Consider the following 9,425-nt stretch of genomic DNA (forward strand, 5'->3'; position numbering starts at 1 on the left):
CTAGCGTGCACCAGGCCGGAAGTTCTTTGCGAAGAACAGAGCCCCACACTCTGGCAAGGGCCCCGGACGGCAACCTCTGTCAGCCGTCAGCTTCTGCTTGAGCTTCTTCAGGAGTGCTGTGGACCGGAGGCCTGGGTGCAACCCGTCCAACGGTGTCTTCACCATCCGGCAGAGCAGGAGCTCGCAGGGGGCACGCCCGTGACGTCATGGGGTGTGGTCTGGTACTGGAACAAGACCCGAGCCACCTGCGTCGGGTAATCCGCAACCTTGCTCTTTTTGTGCTGGTCCTTCATAGTCTGCACCACCCGCTCGGCAGCACCATTTGACATGGGTGGTACGGCGGAACACACATCTGACGGATTCCTTTCTCCACCAGTCAGGCGGGGTACTCCTCGCTGGTGAAGGCAGGACCGTTGTCGGACACGATGACGTCCGGCAACCACTGGGCAGCGAAGACTTGCCACAGCGCCGCAATGGCTGCTCCTTCCGAGAGAGTGGTGAGTGGCAGTACCTCAACCAACTTGGCGAAGGCATCCACCACCACCAGGAAGCAATGGCCCTTGGAGGGGCCCTCGACAACCACGTGCAGGCGGGACCTGGGCCTCCCCAGCAACTGCCAGGGGGTGATCTCCGCATGGCGCGAAGCTCACTGATTCTGCTTGCAGACTTGGCAGCTCTGCACCACGCTAGCAATGTCTTGGTCTAGGCAAGGCCACCAAACGTTGGTCTTCTCCACACCTGGATGACCCGCGTGCAACTACTACAGGACCCTGGACTGCACCCTCTGCGGAATCACCACCCCGAAACCCCACAGCAGGCTGCCCAGTTGCAGGCTCAGCTCGGTTGCATTGTGGCTATACGTCCGCTCAGCCAACTCCTCCCCTCGAGACACCGCCTTGACCACCTGCTAAAGGACTGAGTCCCGGCTGGTGGCGCACGACACTGCGGATCTGGAGAGCACCTCCGTGTAAGCGTGCTCCAGCATGAACACTTCGGCAGGTCAGGAACTGCAGAAGGCACCTCCGGCAGGGGCAGTCGGCTCAGGGCGTCAGCAGGTGCCTGGTCCCTTCCTTGACGGTAGACCAGACGGTAGTTGTAGTCCGCGAGCCTCAACGCCCAGAACACCATTCGAGGCGATTATGCACTACAACTGCCTTGTCAGGCCCCAGCAGTCCCATCAGCGGATTGTGGTCCGCGACCGCCTCGAACTTCCGGCCCCACAGGTACTGGTGGAAGCGCTCGACCCCGAACATGAGGGCCAGGCCTTCCTTGTCCATCTGGCTCTACCGCTGCTCGGCCGCAAAAAGCCGACGGGTTGCAAACATTACAGGGTGTTCCTGGCCATTCTTCTCCCTGTGGGCCAGGACGTCTACAGTCTACAGTCAGTACGACAGGCTTGACGGGATCGAAGGGCTCCCGCACAGGAGCCTTGGTGATCAGCTCATTGCTGCACAGGAAGGCCAAGTTCTCTTCCTTCTTCCAGGCCCAATGCTGTCCATCTCGAAGCTGAAGATAGAGCGGCAGCAGATGCGACGACAGGTTCGGCAGGAAGCTCCTGCAGGAATTGATGAAGCCTAGGTAATTCTGCAGATCTTTCTTTCTCTGGGAATTGGGCGCCTTGAGCACAGACTCAACTTTGCAGGGGCCCGGGGCCACGCCAGCATGGGAAATCACGTCGCCCAGGTACTCAACGCTGGGGACAAAGAAAATGCATTTCTCCAGCTTGAGCTTGAGCTAGGCATCCTGCAATCGTGCCAGGACGTTGCGTACGTTCTGCAGGTGGTCCTCGTTGTCTGTACCGGTCCCCAGGAGGTCGTCCAAGTACACCGCAATGTGCCGCATGCATCTGAACAGGTTGCCTATCTCCCTCTAAAAATGGCGTAAGCTGAGGACACGCCGAACGGTAGGCGCGTGTACTGGAAGAGTTCCAGCGTGGTCGATATGGTGATATACTTCCGGAACAACTCCTGGAGCACCAGCTGCTGGTACGCATCTCTGAGGTCGAGTTTCGTTAACTTCTATGCCCACCGGACAACGCCGACCACAGATCTTCAACGCGGGATGGCGGGTATATTTCCATGGTACAGACGGGGTTTATGGTAAACTTTAACGGGTATGAGTGATCTCACTGAGCCCTGTCGCAGATTGTTTTTACCTTTCAAAAATTTACAGGGCAGAAAAGCCCAGTCGGCCGATCGTTTCCGGCATCAGTACGGTTACAAAACTAATCTTCCAATTTGGGATGCAGTGATTAACCAGATTACTCCTTTTTATCCCTCTTATATCAAAGATTCTAACCACATTTTATCCGATATTGTCAGTATTTCTGCTCCCCCTGATTCCTAGTGGTTACTTTATATGTGGCATCCCTTTACACTAATATCCCGCCTGCAGACGGTATGGGGGCAATACTCCGTGCCTACAATGAGCCGATCTGCGGAAAAGTTATGAGCAGTTCCACTTTGGTCACCCTTAAAAATTTGTCCTAGAATTTAACAAATATGAATTCAATGCAACCGTGACTTCTATTGGCACACCCATTGGCCATAATTATGCGAATATTTTCATGGGTGTACTCGAAAACGCATTTCTGGCCAGCCGTTCGCTGAGACCATTCTAGTACAGGCGGTTATTTGAAGACATCCTCATGATTTGGCATTACGGGGAAGATTAGCTGTTATAATTTATCGACGAGTTTAATAACGGTAATCCATCCAGTTCTTTTAGACATACCGTCACGGACTGAACGATCTATTTTCTGTATGTAATTTTGACTTTGTGTGATGGTCAACTGACTACAAAGGTTTTTAGGAAGCCTACTAATCAACAACAGTATATACATTTCAATAGTTATCATGTAAAGCACTGCAAAACCAGCGTACCCTCTAATCAGGCACTTCAATTTAAAAGAATATATTCCTAACAGGCCCATTTTAAATTCAAATTGCGCCCAACTCCGCAGTGCATAAATATACAGAAGTACCAACCCAAGATTATCCACGACGCCATTAAGCCCGCCGATAGCCATAACCGAAAAGACCTTTTATGCCGTAAAACAAGACAGCCCGGTTAATCTTATACATTCCCGATTCTCACACATTCCGCGCCTGCACAGAGATAAATGCCGTTCTAAAAAAGCCCCACAACATACTGTTACAGAGCGAGCGATTAAAATCAATATTCTGAGAACCACCATGCGTAACTTACAGAAGATCGTAAAATTTACGTGACCTGCTTACATCATCTATTAACAAATGCAAAGTGCCTACTGGCTGGCGCCCTTGCAACAAACGCATTGCAAAGTATGCAATCATAAGACTGTATCCATAAGCGGAAGCAACACAGCATAAAGAGTAGAGATAAATGGTCACTATACTTGCGACACCAGCAAAGTGGTTTATCTACTTGATGCGATATCTGTAAAATGCAGTATGTTGGCGAGACTAAATACTTCTTCTGGCAGCGGTTCAGCAACCACAAGGCTCATATCTCTACACTACCTCACCTTGTAATATCAAAGCATGCCAATGTCACGGGCCACTCATTTGACCATACCACAGCAACGATACTTGTATCTGGCTTTCGTACGTATTATGACAGGGATGTCCGCGAATCTTTTATTAATAAAAAATTCTATACAATAGCACGTGGAATAAATGAAAGCGCAGGAAAACTTACTTGCTTGCATCAGGGACCGTATTCAATATTGCTATCCAAATCTCTCACACCCTAATCTTTGTGCGCGTGTGTGCTTGTCATTGCTGATTTTCTCTACTGCACGTGCTGGACTTATTATTCTGTTGTATTCAACCGAACAGATTGTCGCATGGGGCCTCGGTATATTGCATTTGAATTGTGTACTTTGTCATCCTCTCACGTGACCTTGCAACAATCACCGATATGCTGTGTGACTACAACCGATGCTGTTATTCTGACGATGGCCGGTCCCTCCGCCGACGAAACGTTGAACATTTTCTTTTGTCGACGTGTGTATCTTCTTTGCTATATATATATATATATATATATATATATATATATATATATAGATATATATACATGTATATATATATTAAGAGCCTTGAAAGATAAAAACTCACACTTAGTACAAAAAATTCACGTTTCAGGAAGAGGACTTCCTTTCTTCAGAGTACACAATATCTTCGTTTCGGAGTTACGTATATACAGACAATGTAGCAAGAGCGATGGCAAGGTAAGAGAAGGGAGAGTTTGTACAACTGGATCATGGTTGGTGTGTAGCAAAAGAATAAAGAGAGATCAGAAAAAATTATAAAACGATAACAGGAACACACAGTCACGTGGTACGAACATGGGAAAAAAAAGAGAGGAGAACCAAACATGAAAAAAATAACCTGGAAATTCCCCCCTCCTCCGTGGCAATAGGGGTGAAAGAGAAGTCAAAATAAGATATGCGCATGCACTTGTTTGACATGGGCAAAAACGTATTCACGCGGAACAAAGAAGGTCCAAAGATATGCCCATGCACACAAAGGGCGAACATCTGCCCATATACACCCGTTCTAAGAATCAGGGTAAGGTCATTGAAACATGAGACACTTGGCTTCTGTTGGTGGAAGGCAAAGGTCGCCCCCAAAAGCAGTAGCACAGGCAGTTTCGACAGGAAATGAGTATACATTGGTATACAAACAGCGGAAAAAAAGACAAGGTCAAACAAGTCATGAAATAAAATAAAGCCGGCAGGTGCACGCTTATGACACGGCAGGAGGTAGTATGCATCTGGTCGGCGCATGGTACCAGTCCAGGGAATGCCGAGGCGGTCAGCAACGAATATTAGAAAACAACAGTACCAAAAGGACACGAAAGCAATCACACACGCTCGTGTACTGATTACAAGGTGAGAATATCATTGCTAACAATGATACTGCAGCCTTCTACCCAGATCACAATGTCCAGTCTTGTTCGTCAGATTTGGTTTAGTGAAGCCATTGTGCGAAAAAACGTGGTGCTAGCACGAAACTATACCCATCTACGTGAGCTCGCCAACTGATAGGAGAATATTATTCAGGGAAAAAAATGAACAGGTGTAACACTAGGCTAGGAAAAGCAGCCGAAATTTTAATCGGAGGAAAGACACGTTTTTTCCCATAACTTTCATTGATGCCAAACGACGCTGACTGAAACTTACAGATGAGGTAGTACTCGCGAACCTCGCGATCGTGATGCGTTTTAAAAATATATTGAAGAATTGTGGCCTTCAGTGGTTCAAAAGAATGACCAGGAGTGTTAACATACCTTGATAGAGTCAAAGAAGGGGAGATTTTTGCATTAAAATGGTGATTGTTAAACCTCAAACGAAAGGGTGTTTCAGTGTGGCCGATGTATTGTTTGCCGAAGAGGGTGCATTCTATCAGGTATACGACGTTGGCGGAACCACAGGTAAAGTTCCCTTTTACGTTAACATAATAGTTTGAAGCTGTGCTGGCGGCGCGCTGTGTGGTGGTCATTGGTGGGCATACCTTACACCATGGATTGTTACAGGGCATGCAACCAGTAGTCTGTGGTCGGCTGATGCTGGATTTAAGGAGAACGTCGCCAAAGTTTTTACTGCGTCTATAAACAACGCGTGGCGGCTCGGGAAATATTACCTTTAGGCGTTCACTTTGAGCAAGGATATTGTGATGTTTCCTTAATATGGATGCAACTTTCGGAGAAGAGGCCGAATGGGTCAAAACGATGTTTGTTTGTTAATTGCGTTTTGGAGCTTTCTTGCGGAGAATGTCGGTGCGGTTCAACTGGCTAGCTCGTGTAATCGCGTCATCGATTACCTGCTCTGGGTATTTTTATTCAAGTACGCAGTTTTAAGTTCTCTGCAGGTTGAATCGAAACCCGCCTGGCTTGTGCAGATTCGCCTAAAACGGTGAGATTGGCTATAAGGTATTGCAGTCTTGCAGTGCCTGACATGGCTGCTGTGCAAGTGCAAATACTGCCGCGTGTCGGTAGGTTTCCTATAGAGATTAGTCTGAAGCCTGCCCTGAGAAACTGTGACAGTAACCTCCTCGAAATTTATGCTGTGCGTAGAGCAGAAATCAGAGAGGGCAATAGTAGGATGCGCAAGGTTAAAAGCCTCCATAAACGCAAGAAGTTCCATTTCACCGTGCTGCATTATCATAAATATATCATCTATATACCTTTTGTAGTGCAGTGGCTTCAAATTTTGGGTTTCGAGGAAATTTGACTATAGACATACCATACAGATATTCACGTAGTTGGGGCCGAGTTTGGGGCGTATTCAGGTTCCGCTGACTTGCACGTAATTGACACCATCAAACTCAAAATTGTTAAGTTCAAGGATCAGGTGAAATAAAGTATCAAGGGTGAGAGAATCGATAGGTTTGTCACCCGGCGACCGCTCATACGCACTTGATACAGCGGTGATTTCATCCGCATGCGGAATATTAGTGTATAGCGACACGATATCAAGGGTAACCAGTAATTTTTCGTTAGGAATTTCTACCTTCAGAATTTATGAGAAAAAATCATTTGTATCCTTAATGAAGGATGGAAAACTGGGGGAAATGTCGCGAATTATAGAGTCCACATAGCGCGAGAGGTTCTCGGTGACTGTACCAATGCCAGAAACAATGGGCCGACGTGGGTTTTTATTTTAATGAATCTTAGGAAGAAAAAAAATGTAGCTGCTACTGGGCTTAGGGGATATGAGAACGAGAAGTTGTTTCAGTGATTTCCAAATTTTGAACAAGCTAATTGAGTTTATCTCTAAAAATTAGCCTATAAGCATTAGTGGGATCACTAGGGAGTACTCGGTAAAGGTGGATTCTGATAGTTGTCTATTAGCCTCGTTTACATAGTCAGCTTTGTCGATAATCACCATGGCACCTTCTTTATCGGCCGGTTTGCTTAGTATTTCGGGGCAACCTGCGAGTTCTTCCAGCTTTTTTTCCTTGCTTGTGATGTTACGGCGGAAAGAGATTTGCTTTTGGTATGCAGCTCCTACATCGCGATGAATGGCTTTAATATGCATGTCGAGGCATGTATCTCGCTGCGTGGGAGGGGTGCAGTGCTCTCTCTGTCTTTTGCAGTCTCATATTCCTCGCGAAGTTATCTAAGTCTTTAAAAAGTTGAAATTCGTCGAAACCGCCAGTTGCCGGGCAAAAATTCAGACCTTTTGACAGGGCGCTGATCTGATCTGGTGACAGGGTGATATAGAGAGGTTCATCACATTTCCAGTGAGATTTTTGTTATCGTTGATAGCCTGGGGAGAGCTGACAAAACGGGGATAAAAATTAGGGTTTGCGTTGCAGACTGACTAGTAGCTGCGCTAATGTGAGTTGATGAATGGCCAGTATTTGCGAAAAAATCTCGATAAAGAGGCGATTTTTATATGCATTCCCAGATAATGGAAAGACATTAGAAGAGGGGCTAATTTAATTTTTACGGATGTAGTCATCGTTAGGAATATTATCTCGCGAAAATTTTCGGACTTTTTTTTCGGATATGGCGGATGCCTTTCTAGATTTGTATCTGCGAAGAAGGCCTGATTCTCTTCCGCTTACCTTCTTAATAAGATTTTCTTCTTCCTGGAGGAGGGAATGGGACATAGTCTCGTAGTGATGTAGAATTACCTGCGTTAATTGCAAGGATGCATTGTCTAGTACCTGTTGCCACTTCTTCATGGTGGATGGGGAGAGTTCGGCAGTTGCAGGTCTCAGCCTAACCCTCAAACCCATTGGAGCTACCTCGGCAGACAAATATGATGAAAGTGCGGAAACATGCAGTTCGGAACGTATGTGTTTTTCAGTAATCTTTCCTAATATTAAGAAGTGTTTTAACACTTGGTAGGAGCCTACATTACCGGGTCTTTGGGAGCCTAGTCACTTTGTCGGCGCAGAAGACACTTTCTTGAGGAGGCCGTAGAGGGAAGGGGCTGTCTTTGGGGCGTCCGAAACCAGTGCGGATCCGCTGCTGCCGTTTTCTAGTGGCTCGGTTGTAGTTGAGGCTCCGGTGGCCGTTGTAGTTCCCGAGGGCGGGCGCGGCAGGCTTGGCTCGCGCCGCACCCTCGGGATTGGGCTGCAGGCGATGCGTCGGTGCTCCGAGGCCGTGGTCGCAGGAGCACGTACGGGTTGTAGGCTGCGGCGGGCCTCGGCCGACTCTGGGTGTAGGTTCCTGGCACCCAGCTGAAGGTCCGTGGCCGTGGTGGTCACAGCGGCATGCGGAGCTGGGCGGTTGGCCTGTGTTTTTGAGAACTTCTTGGAGGGCGTGTGGCTGGACGGGAGCAGAGGGAGCGGTGGGAAGTCACGGTCCTAGGAGGACTCTGCGGAAGCTTGGGAATGCCTTACCAATTCGGCCGAATTGGTAAGGCATTCGAGATTTAATCGAAAGGCGTGGGTTCGGTCCCCCCTTCCCAAAATTCACAAATTCAACAATCCGGCAGGCCCATACTCTCTGGCATTGAAATCGTGACCGAGAACATTTCTAGCTATGTCGACAACATTATAAGGAAAATTCCGCCCACATTCAATTCGTACATAAAGGATACTACTCATTTTCTAAGTGAAAAAAAAGACCTCACGATACCGGATGGCTCCTTCCTTGTAACATTAGATGTAGCCTCTTTGTATACAAACATACCTCACGCCGGTGGAATAGAATCCGTCATAAGAGCCTACGAAAATTCACAAGAGGACAAACCTATTGACAGCAACACTTTGGCCAAACTGTTAACTTCATTACTTCAATTAAACAATTTTGAATTCAATAACCAGCACAACGTCCAAATAAGTGGCACATCTATGTGGACAAAAATATGCCAAAATTATGCAAACATATTCATGGGAACAATTGAGACACAGTTCTTGGAGAACTTCCCTTTAAAACCACTGTTTTACAAAAGGTACATCGACGACATTTTCTTGGTTTGGTCTCATGGTGAGGAAGCCCTGAAACAATTTATATCCGATTTCAACAGTGCTCACAGTGATATCTCATTCTCACACGAGTATTCAACCTCTACAATAAAGTTCCTTGACGTGCAGATAACAACTAACGGACACAGACTGGATACTTCTGTGTACAGAAAACCCACCGACCGACAAAAACACTTGAACCTTCATAGCAGCCATGTGAGACACTGCAAAACGGTCATTCAATACAGCGAAGCCCTACGCTTCCGCAGAATTTGCTCTAACCAAAATGAATTCGCTTCTAATTGTGATCAGCTCCGCATTGACCTCGCACGACAAAAATACCCACTTTCACTCATTGAAGATTCAATCAGGAAGGCATCAGAGCATGAGCATTCTAGCCTTATTAGTGGCAATAAAACCTCCTCTTCGAGGTCACAAAGCAATCTGATTCTGACATATTCGGCATCTGGCCCAAACGTCAATGAAATTTTAAGAAGACACCACAACATCTTGCTCCAGAGT

This window comes from Haemaphysalis longicornis, unplaced genomic scaffold (assembly GCF_048455015.1).
Source record: "Haemaphysalis longicornis isolate Haplotype H1 unplaced genomic scaffold, Haemaphysalis longicornis Haplotype H1 scaffold_11, whole genome shotgun sequence".
In the NCBI taxonomy this organism is placed as follows: Eukaryota; Metazoa; Arthropoda; class Arachnida; order Ixodida; family Ixodidae; genus Haemaphysalis; species Haemaphysalis longicornis.